Source organism: Myxine glutinosa, chromosome 2 (genome assembly GCF_964187855.1).
Source record: "Myxine glutinosa chromosome 2, kmMyxGlut1.1, whole genome shotgun sequence".
Classification (NCBI taxonomy): domain Eukaryota; kingdom Metazoa; phylum Chordata; class Myxini; order Myxiniformes; family Myxinidae; genus Myxine; species Myxine glutinosa.
The window spans coordinates 36,563,076-36,575,518 of NC_136262.1; the positions used below are offsets into that span (position 1 = coordinate 36,563,076).

Sequence of the window (12,443 nt, forward strand, 5' to 3'; positions counted from 1 at the left end):
TTCCTCCTTCCAGCATCCATTCCTGCCATTCCATCCTTCTTGTGTACGTGAGTTTGTTTTGTTTGTCTTGTCCCAGGGTTAATTAAGCTTGTATAGTTAAGCTAGTATTTTCACTGTGTCACCTGCTTTTTTCCATTTTCCCTGTATATAACCTTGACTGCTCCTTTTGCTTAGTGTGTGTAAATAATAAATCCTGTTACTCTTCTGTACGTCTTCTTCTTCCTCTTTACATTCGGTCGCTTTAGAGGTTTCCAAATTGAATACCTGTGGCGCGATTTCGGCCAACGTCCAGGAATCGGGTTAGTCGGGGTAACTGTTCGGCCGCGGCGCCATCCGCTCGGCAAAACAACATCTTATCCGCGGTCAGTAACAATATATATATATATATATATATATATATACACTCAACCCTCGGCTATCGCGCCTAATTGGTGCCGCTATTGGTGTGCGTTAGCCGAAATCGCGATAGCCGAACTGAAGAACGTATGGTAATAATTCTAATTGGTGCCGGGACCCCCAAGTTGACCACATATTTAACCTATTTTTGCCACTTTTTTACCAAGTGTTTCTACCATATAAACAAACATTAACATATTAAGAAACATTAAAACAAGAATCACAATATGTAAATAAAAATAAAATGGTAAAAAAGTACTTTTTTACCATTTTATTTACCTTTTTGGGGACGATGAGGGGCTTAGGTGGTTGGGTAGGTTCCGAGGCTTTGGTAGAGTCTTATTGACCACCCCTACGTGCCTCTAACTCGTTCAGGATTGCATCAGCTGAAGCACCAGAGAAGCGCTCAGCGTCAGAGGGCTCGTCAAAGACAGAGGGCTGTGCCTCGTTGCGACGCCGTAAGCAGGGTCGGCGTCATGGGGGGGGCATTCTCCGGCCATGCCCACCCAAATGAGTTATTGTGCCCCCACACCCACCCGCAGGCCAAGTCTTTGGCACCAAACTTGCACGTCGGCTATATTTTGTGGTGTGTGTGTGTGTGTGTGTGTGTGTGTGTGTGTGTGTGTGTGTGTGTGTGTGTGTGTGTGTGTGACAGACAGACAGACAGACACACAGATAGACACACAGACAGACACACAGACAGACAGACACTGACACTTTGTAGCATGTTTTTAAATTGGAACTGGGTTGGTGTGTTGGTTGTTGACGGCAAACTCTTATTATCGAGCATTTACATCATAGATTGAGGTCTCGAACGGCAGTCTGTGCCCCCCTCCCCGCGGTTACCCTAATGTCCCCCGATTAGACTTGTTCTGACGCCGAGTCTGGCCGTAAGAATTCGGTGATCTGGCATTGGCGGAGGGAGTTGACGTGGGCATGATACTGCTCCTCGTAACCTGCCAGTGCCGCATTAATAAAGGTGCACCTTGCTTCACTGTTGATTGTTAAATCTTATCTATGTTTCTACTATAATCACGGTTTTGGTAAATACCTCGCACTGTTGACTCATTTATCCAAAATTTATTTCCAACACTTCGCTTTGTTTCACCATTGTCTATCAACTGCACAATTTCGAATTTCTGAGCGAAAGTTAAGTTCTTCCTCTTCTTGATTTCTCTTTCCCCACGCTCGGGGATGACGTAGCACCCTTTCCACCATTTCCGGTGCGCTATAGCGCGTATTTGGGGCGCGATAGTCGTGTGTTGTGCAGTTTTTTAGGTAGCTGCGATAGCAGAGAAACGCGATAGCTGAGTTCGCGATAGCCGAGGGTTGAGTGTATATATATATATGTATCTATATATATATATATATATATATATATATATATATATATATATCTATATATATATATATATATATATATATATATATATATATATATATATATATATATATATATATATATATATATATACAGTGGAACCTTGACTTACGAGTTTAATCCGTTCCGTGACCGAGCTCGTAACTCAAATTGCTCGTATCTCAAATCAAATTTCCCCATTAAAATGCATTGAAATGCTATTAATCCGTTCCAGCCCGCCAAAAACCACACCAATTTTTTTTTAAATATGCAGTATATATAAAAATATCTCGCGCTTTATATTTCACCTGTATACAGCATACAAGTTGGCAGGATGGCCTGGACTGGAGGTACGCACACTTGACTCTAAAGTCTAAACTGTCCAGCCTGGGTTTGAATCCCGACCCAGCTATAACCTGTCATGGGTGAATCACAGGCAGGGTGATTCATCAATGGGTGTACCGCTAAACTGGGCGCCCCGTTTGCGTCCCATTAGTTGTTGGATGTTAAGGATCTCACCGTGTTTTCCACAAAGAGAAGGCGAGCTATCGCCGGCACTCTGAACAAGTTGACGGCAGAGATACTGTACTTGCACGGCATGATAACCACGTGTCGCACGATCTCTTGTCATGGTCCACAAGATTATCACAGAGAGGTGCAGCTTCCAGCGTTTCGAGATCTGATCCAGGCCTATCCAACGAGACCGGTCCCAGCGTTCTCGGCCCGGTGGTTGTCTCAGACGGCCCGACAACGGCAGTGTTCGTTTTAACTCGATTCGATTCGAGCGCCGACGTGCCGGCGAACAAAACCGGTCATATCTTTTGAACGCGTGGCTCGATTTTTACAAAATAAACTTTTTCTTGAAGGTCTGAACCGTGCGCTCAAAACGATACCGAGTTTGACCCTGAGAGAGCCGTATTGCGCCGGCAAAGGCGCCTTGTGTGACGTGAGGACCACGTCGTGCTGCATAGATTATCATAAATTATCATATCATTATCGGCGGCGTTATATATCATTAGCGCTATACGACAGAGATACTGTACTTGAACGGCAAGATAACCACGTGACCGGGTGGCGAAAGCTCGTAACTCGGATCTCGGCTCGCATCTCAAAGCAATAAACTGCCAGAGTGACGGCTCGTATCTCGAAAAACTCGTAAGTTGGGGCACTCGTAAGTCGAGGTTCCACTGTATATATATATATATATATATATATATATATGTACGTATATATATGTACGTATATGTGGCAAATATCAAGTAATTTTTTTCCACATAGTCTCCATCAACTGCAATTCACTTTAATGAGCGCATCAACTGGACTCATGTTTTTTGGTGTCACTGCGGTTGCGAGCCAATGGCGTTCAGGCTTGTCGTAGATATCTGTTTCCCGCCTTTGAAAGGATTTGCCCAATGCTCAACGGAGCTCACATCAATGGTAGAGTCGGCTACACATTCTTTAAATGTCTACTCGAGGAATCTCACAACTCCACAGTGAGAAATTAAATAACTGTGCTCTCCTTCATACACAGATCTGGCGAGGCAGCCATTTTGAAAGAATGGTGTGATATTGTCACGTTGACTGACATCACATGGCTTAAAATGGGCAGGAGATACAAACATTTCATTGTGATCTGATCTCATGTAGTTTTCCAATGACGCTTTGGTTCCGAACTGAAAACATAAGAGTTATTACTTTCATACCGACCCTTGTATAAGATCCCTCATGGAACTTTAATAAGGTTCAACTGTTCATAAATATTCCAGTTAAACAGTAAGACAACATATGATGATTGATAAAGAAAGATGTCTCCTTATCCGAGTATGGAAAACTAAACCTCCAACCTGCAGAAAATTCCAAAACATGTCTGATTTTTTCCCCTGCCCACTTCCACCATATGGTCCATATTCTTCTTATCTCCCCTTCCCCACATTCGTCCGATTCCAATCGCCAATCGCCAACTCCTTGTACTTTTCCCCAAATTACCTTCCCTTTCTTAAGTTTCTTTTTCTCTTTTTGCATTCTCCTTTGGGTATGCATTCGGTAAATGGAACCTTGTATAATAACTTCAGGATAGAATCAATATTTTCGCATGGAAAGTGTTGAAAACTGTTGATTAATTTATTTATTAAATGAATATTGAAGGCCAAAATATGAATATTATATTCACAGAATGTGTAACATATCTGATTTAAGAACACCTCGTTACTAATAGGTGATCACACCCATCCTTGACCATATTGTGGAATGTTGGCCTGCTGAGGCTTACACTTTTTCACGTTCGCTTTTAAATTCGTTTTCTCCGCAACCGCTCAAGTAATTAACGCAAAACTTTTAACATAGGAGGCGCCGACCCATGGATAATTTTTATGGCTACTCAGATAATTTTCTCCATGGCTACTCGGTATTTCGATTGGAGGAAAAAACATTGAGCCACACCCATTCGGCCCAGCCCCACAATAATGAAAATGATCCTCCAGGGGTTCTGCAACTGCGGTTTAAAATCCCCCCAAAGCTTCTGCACAGGTGTCATGCATTCTAAGAGGCAAACCTTTGCAGTTTCCTCGTCCACGGCACTCAATGAGCCAGAACCGATGCTGCTGTGATCATGACATGTCGAGAGTATTTACTGGGTGGCTCTGTGTTTAATTAGAGGGGTTGAGGAAGGGCGAATGAAACATCGATTTTACCCCCACTGGTCATTATTACCAATGCATGCGAGACTTGTGAAATTTAACACTAACTTTGTGAAAGCGACATGATGCACAATTCTGTATATATCACACTCACTTTGTCAATGAATGTGCATTGAAAGGGCAGAAACAGCATCATATTATTATGCTGCTCTTTGGGCTGGCAGGATGACCTAGAGGTACACATACCCGTCTCTGAGCTGTCCAGTCCGGGTTTGAATCCCGACCCAGATATAAACGGTCATATTGGTGTTTCACAGTGATTTATCTGTGTGTGCGTCATCCATTAACTCTTAGATGCAGGCGTCAAAAATCCTACATAAACGCAGCCATTGAGCCTCGGAGGTTCAACGAATGTATTCGTGTAATGTTTTTTTTTAATAGATTTTTTTCTTTCATATCCTTTTTCAATCCAAGTCGATGCTCATGGATGTGTATTTGCTCAGAAAATGTGAATCATTGATCCTATTAGTTGGAAGAATCCCATACAAGTAATGAATCTTTTTTTTTTCTTTTTTTTTTTTAATTTTTAATTTTAATTTTATTTTAATTTAATTTTTTTTGTTCTTGGTTTTTCAACTTTTTTTCTCTAAAAAGTTGAGGCTCATGGAGCAGTATTTGCTCAAAAAATATGATTCACTAATCCTTTTATTTAGAATGTATATGTCCACAACATTGTCAAAAATCCTACACCTATGCAGCCTTGGGCCTCGGAGGCCCCACGAATGTATTCATGTAAAGTTTTTTAATTTTCATATTTTTGTCACTGAATTATTTGTAACCAAGTTATAGGAGCATATAATGAGGCTCATATCAAGAAAATAATGACATAACATAGTAGTACAACAACATTTATTCAGGGCCTCAAAGGCCTCAGGCCTGCATTCGTGTCAGATTTTCGGGGGTTTTTTTTTTTTTCCACTTATAAGTGAAGAATGAAGATTTTCCCACGAGCCTGAATGAAATGTTTTTTTTATGTCACTGAATTTTGTGTAACAACATGAAAGTCGGTGAAAATGAGGCTCATTCCAAAAAAAAATTGTACAACATAGTTTTTGCAACAAAAAACAACAACCTTGTAGGCCTCCGAGGCCCAATCACTGCATCCAAGGGTTTAAAGGATGTTAAGTTGGTGTGCCATGGTGTCTTTTGTGAAGTGTAGGTGAGTTGGCGCCAAGTCCCAACACCCTGAACAAAAATGACAAATAAAGGTACCTGCCCGAAATCACCTTCTGTTGAACGTCGGGGCTGGCCAGCCGGTTGTGGACAGACTTTGTCCAGAACCGTTTGCCGTGGCTGACTCCACAAGAAGGTGGGAATAATTGTAACCGTTAAAGAAGAAGAAGAAGATTATCATTAATGGTCTCTAATCTACATCATGGCCATCCTTCAACAAAAAAATAATTAATTATGATCATGATTTTCTTATTTTTCAAATAAAATCCTTGGTTCGAGTTGTACTGAAGCGATTATAATTGAACTAACCTTTGCTGTGGTTAAGTTTGATAAACATGCGGTTTATAATGTATGAAATTTCTCATCCCATCAATTACTTCCATTATTATTATCACATCGAGCTTGTGGTTTATTTGACCATTTATAGTTTCAGTAGGGGATGTCCCATTTTTGGAGGAAGGAGCTCTAATAAATGAGTTTATATGAAAGGTCTCAATCGAATCCAAAATTCAAGGAAACTGTAGGTTAAGATGCAGTTTTTACTTAAGCACAATCACTATAGAGAGCTCATGTTTCGGTATTCATTTTAAATAGAGAGAAGAACATCAAGATGAGATGTGAATGCAGTGTAAAATTACCTCCTTTATTAATTAAAATTACCTAAAATTACCTAATTACCTCCTTTATAATCAGAGCCTGGTGTTGGCTTAGCGGTTAGGGTGCTGGCATGGGATCCTGGGTTCGAATCCCAGTCAATCGCTGAATTAATGCCAGGGGGATTGACTCAGCCTGGCATATCTCCAAGGTTGGCAAATTTAGTACCAGTTCACTGGTAATTCCCCGTGTGTCGCAAGAGGCAACTAATAGGGTTGGCGGCAGGAACGGCATCCGGCCGTAAAACATTGATTCAAAAAGGGGACCATGGTGCCCAAAAAGGCCAACCCTTGCTCTGCGGGGAAAAATGGCCTCTAAAGTTGGTTCATACCTGACACTGTTTTTACCTGCGACTGACCAACATTATGTGTCGTGATTTGTCGCACGTCTACAAGAGCTCTGCTTGGTTGTTGTTGTTGCTGTTTTTGTGGTTCTTTTTGGAGGTCGATTTTTGAAATGTGCACCCATTGGTCAGACAGCTGCCAGGTCCCACCCACATTTGTCGCTTGACCCCACCCAACATGGCACTCAGACAAAAAAAAGAATATGGCCACCATCTTGGTTTTCTGGTGAGTCGAAGATATTAGGCCTGAAGGCCTCTGCTGATTATAAACTGCCTGGGATTGTTGCAACAGATTCCCATTGGCTTTGTTTGGGCCGGGTGTTACTCTCGATTAGGGACCCCGAAAAAATCGAATCGATGTCGAATAAAAATTATTAGTAAGGTTTAATGAAGTCTGTCAACACGCATGGCACGCGCCTCCTTAAAAAAGTGGTGTTACATAATTTTTGAACGGCCCCATATTGGAGTCATTCAATCCGTGACCGGATCGTTCTGATATAACCGTGAGGAGGGTGACATGGATAAGAGGTGTCGAGTTCATTTTTTTATTAGCGCATTAAATGTGTTTCGCAATCTCGCTGTTCATATTTTAAGAGTGCTTTAAATGCCCGTTTCCAAATTGGCCCATTGCCAGATTTTGTCACAAATTGTGACAACAGTTTTTGGGTTTTTTTTTCGCCCTAAACAAGGCTCAAAGCAACTGATTTGTAAAGGCTTACAAAGAAAAAAGGAAAACTGGGAAAACCTTCAATTAGTCCTGATACATGGAAACCTCTTCACCTCTGTGCAGGAGGGATTAACTAGGCTAGGTGGGAATTTTTTTCCTACCCCCATTGGGTGTTTTTACCCTGAGCTCATGAAGCGAAAAGCGGGGGTTAAGCATTCAGGTGTGTACGTGTGCCGTACTTGTCTGCATTTTAAAAATTCATTTTCTCGGCAACTGTTGGTCCAATTGACACGAAAGTTCACCATAGGAGGGCCTCCGCCTGTAATTTTTTTAATTCATAATTATGACGTCATAGGTTACGTATTACGGACGCCATCTTGGAAAAACTTTACACCTCTACAATCTACATCTCCCAAACCGCTAAATGATTTTTTTTTTAACATGGGTCATTGTAAATAGCTTCATATGGGGAATAGGTGTTGTTAATGATGACGTCATTGGTGCCATAATTATGACGTCATAATTCGACAGGGACAATGCTTAGTCTGATCAGTTTGAAATGTATTGAGCGTGATCTATGCAACAATTATATTAGAGAATATAAATTTATGATGTCATCACTCACGTGGTCTGGCAGCCATATTGGATCAAAGAAAAAAAATGTTCAAAAACAGAAGAGTTGGCTCGCAACAAGTTGACTGCGCAGGGTAAGTATTCTATGAATACCATCTAGTTAAAGAGACAGCAACTTGTTACCAGCTGGTACTCGTTTTGCTGACCACAGAAGGATGACAGGCTGAGTCGACCCTTCTGCGCTTAATTCAACGGCTTGAACTCAAGACCCGAAGATCTCAAGCCAGTCACATTCATTCTTGCTTGTTAAAGATTAAGAAACAAGGCAAAGATCAAACAACACAAGTATGTACACGCAGAGGGTTTTGAAATAAGGAAAATAAATTAAGTGAAACTATGGCAGCAGGTGGTGGGAAAAAAACCCATCCCAAGAAACTAAATTTTGGGAAACGACGACAGTTTGCCTTTGTGCGGGACGTACAGCAATACAATATATATATATATATTTTTTTTTGTATACAGAGTCGAGGCTCGTGAAAGAGCTCACATTTATCAAACAAACAAATCAAACAAACAAGCAAACAGAGTATATAAAAAGGGGAGCGGTCGACAAGATGGGGAGAGAAGGGAAGCACACAACACAACATTTGAGAGCAGGGACATCGGGAGATGTGTGGGAGGGAGAGGGCCTGGGGGGAGGCAGGATAGGTATAAAACGCAAGGACACCAAGGACTTCCAGGAAAGAAGTCGGCACCTCAAAAAGTGGATTTGGGGTGAAATTAGCGGGGGTAGAAAAGATCAAGGTTTTGGATCGGGGAAGATAAGAGATGGTGGTGAACAGCCGTTTTAAAGACCTGGAGGGAGGAGTGGGATTGAAGAGAGTGAGGGAGTTTGTTCCAGAGGCGGGAGAAAAGAGGAGTGAAGGAGTGAAGGTGAGCAGAGAGTCTTGATTTTGGCAGTTTAACCATAAGAGGGTTGCAGGCAGATCTTGTGTGACCTGTAGGAATATTTGGGGGACAGAGCCCAGAGAGAGCTGGGGGAGCAAGGCCGGAGAGGAGTCGGTAGAAGACGGAAAGACCACCAACCTGCCTGCGGTGAGTGAGTGAAAGGCCCTCGGAGATAGCGTCATCGCGGGAGATTCCAATACAATGTAGAACATTAAATATATAACTCGATTTAACTCGTTTAGCGATTAATAAATCTGGAAATATTGGTCTAATTCAGCCAAAGCCACACGTTTCAACCCTTTAAACAAAGCAGCACCAATTATCAGGATCAGTGAGATGGTCCACCACGATTAACACCTTATTGAGTGTGGGCGTCCAATAGAAGACGATGGATGAGTCACCATGGTACTTATCCAAAATTCCCGAGTGTACAGGTGTAAAATTAGTCCTGGTTCATCCCAAAAGGAGGGCTGACAGGATGGCTTATATGTTCGCACACTCGCCTCTAAGCCGTGTAGCAAGGGCTCGAATCCGTTGGAATCCTGTGGACGTTAAATGGGAATCCGATCTGCCGGAATTAGTTGGTGGATGTTTAAGACCCCATAGTGGATTTGGGGTCCGCTCATCCGCTCATCCCTCTCCTCCACGGCTGCAGAAACCCTCATCCACGCCTTCATCACCTCCCGTCTGGACTACTGCAATAGCCTCCTCTATGGTTCACCCTCAAAAATCACCAATAAACTCCAATACATTCAGAACTCCGCTGCCCGTCTACTCACTCATTCCCGGACCCGTGACCACATCACCCCCGTCCTTTACAAGCTTCACTGGCTCCCCATCCCCCAGAGAATCCAGTACAAAATCCTCCTCTTGACATACAAAGCCCTCCATAACCTGGCCCCATCCTACCTGGCTGACCTCCTCTCCAGACACACTCCCACCCGCAACCTCCGCTCTGCTGGTACCAACCTCCTGACCCCCCTCCATCCGGACCAAATTCAGATCCTGGGGGGACAGGGCCTTCTCCATCGCTGCTCCCACCCTCTGGAACTCACTACCTCACACCATCAGAGACTCCTCCTCACTCACCACATTCAAAACATCACTAAAGACCCACCTGTTCAACGCTGCATTCAACATTCAACCCACAGCATTTAACCCCTGACTATCTCTTCTCCTTCTCCCTCCTTTTGCTTTAAATATTTCCCTATTGATTCTTGTCTTGTCTTTTTGATTCTTGTCTTATATATATGCCGTATATCGCTGCTGTTTGTTTTCTTGATTCTTGTCTTTTTGCAATTGTTGTTTTCATGTATTGTTATGCATTATGTTTTCCACTCTGTCAAAGCGCCTTTGGGCTTCTGGAAAAGCGCTATACAAAATAAATGAATTATTATTATTATTATAGTGGAGGAGGTGAGCTATTACCGGCACCCTGAACAAATTCCAACCTACAGAAAAGGGCATTGCATCAGCGACACTCCTCTAACCTAAGTGCATCTGCCCTATCCTCAGGTGACGATGCCTCTCCGCAGCCTTGTGCTGCATACGAACAACAAAAGATCTGGATGAAGGAGCTGGATCTCAAGGTAGCAATTATTTATGCTTTTCCCTGTCCTTCTGTAACTTGCAGCTGCTTGTTTTTAGTGAGCAATAACGCACAGTACACTCTTCATTGACGTCCTCATTGTCCACCATGCTGCTCCCCTCCTTGCAGATGTTTCACTTTGGTGAAGCATTCCTGATTGATGCTTTCACAAGATATGTTTTTAAGTGTGAATCATACCAAGATCATTGCTAAATCACACCTGATTGGTTTGGGAGAAGACAAGTAAGTCGCGGGGATTTACAAAGTTTTAGAGTTTGGGAGAAGTTGAGCAGGTTGCAGACTTCATGGTTTGGAAGAAGTTGCAGGAGGTGCCAGTGGAAGTGCCAGGTAAAATGAAAAGAAATAAAATGAAGGTCTGAGAGAAAGACAACCCGGGTTGCAAATGGCAATGGGGAAGGCAAAGGGGTTTGTGGAGTCCCTATACAGTGCTTATAGAAAGTCTACCCCCTTTCAAATTTTTCACCTTTTGCCTTGTACCTGGAATCAAATTGTATAAAATCAGACTTTTCCCACCTTTATTTACACATCAAAATCCACAAATTCCAAGTGAAAAACAAATTCTACAGATTTCAGAAAATTAATTAAAAATACAAAACTAGAATATCTTGGTTGGATATGTCCACCCCCTTGAGTTAATACTTGGTGGAATCACCTTTGACAGCAATTACAGCTGTGATTTTGTGTGAATTATAGTTGTGATGCAGCCCCTTTACCCCCCAGCCCTCTCCCTTCCACGGATCTACCGATGTCCATGTTCTCTGCTATTGTTGTGCCTGTGTTCTTCCCTCTCCCCCTCTTGGCTCCCGCTCCCTTTATGATATGTTTTATGTGTCCGTTTATGTTTTTGTGTTTAATATGTTAGCTCTTACACGAGCCTCGATCTTGTACAGGGTGTCCCAAAACCTTGCCCCCCACCCCCCTGCCCAGCTCTACTGGGTCGCCACTGTACAATGGCGGGTATATAGTGGGTAGGATCATTCATTTGACATCTCAAATACCAAATTTAATAATGATCTAATGAGCCTTTCTTGTTCTGTTGCAGATTTTGTGAAGTGATGTCGTGGTCGGGTGATTCCGAGAAGAAAAGGTGGATATGCCGCATCATGGCTATCGCGTTCCGAGTCGCCAGGGATCAGACGCCGCGAACCATATCCCGATCCTGGGTTGCCAAGTACCTGAACAGGTCTGAGGACTTCGTCAAATGCAATTGGAACCGTGATCCCTTCGATTGCGAGATGGACAGCCGGCCCGAACAGACAGCACAATGTTTGTCTCAGGAAAGCAGGGATATCATCATTGAGTCGCTTGCCAAGGAGAAGAAAAGCATTCGAGGGCTCCAAAAAGAGATTGAACGGGTTTGAGGGAAGAAGAAGAGCTTATCAAGTATCCACAGGTTCCTTCAGTCCATTGGCGCAAAGGCTTTTCACCAAATTCCAGCACCGAAGCTGACGGCGAAGAACATCGAGGATCGAATGTGGTTTTGTGAGTTTTTGAGCGAGTGGACCTCTGATGATTTTCTTTTCCTGGCCCCTTCTGATGAATTTTTCATTTATGAGGCTCGACGTCCCAACTTCCAGAACGACAGAATTTGGGCTCTTCACAATGACATTCCACAAGAACTCAAGATTCAAGAGAAATCGAAGACAGCATGGTGCGTTGGCGTCTTCTTGATGTTCACAGCGAAAAGGCTGATGTGGGTCATCAAAGAGCAAGGACAATCATGGGACGGCAAATACCTCCGAGACGTTGAGCTGACCCGCCATGTTATTCCGTTGTTACGGAACCCAGAAAATGTCCTCAGCATCAAGGAGACAACGTTTCTGCATGAGCGCACTGGCGACCCAGAATCTTCTGAAGGCGAACAAGGTCGATTTTTTTCGGAAACGATGAGTGGCCGGGAGCATCGCCTGACCTCAACGCCTGTGAACATTTGGGGGCGATACTCAAGGACAGAGTTGAACAACGCCTCCAGAACACCAGGGAAGAGCTTCTCACTGCTTTGACTAACGTCCTCGAAGAAATGG

The 12,443-nt window shown here is 43.0% G+C and overlaps 1 long non-coding RNA gene across 1 annotated transcript; it reads left to right on the plus strand.

Moving 5' to 3' along the window:
- The first annotated feature begins 5,744 nt into the window (after positions 1–5,744).
- LOC137422638 (uncharacterized) lies at positions 5,745–11,745 on the plus strand. The gene is made up of 3 exons (XR_010983549.2): positions 5,745–5,761; positions 10,326–10,399; positions 11,462–11,745. It is a non-coding gene; the product is annotated as an uncharacterized LOC137422638 (long non-coding RNA).
- Positions 11,746–12,443: the final 698 nt, after the last annotated feature.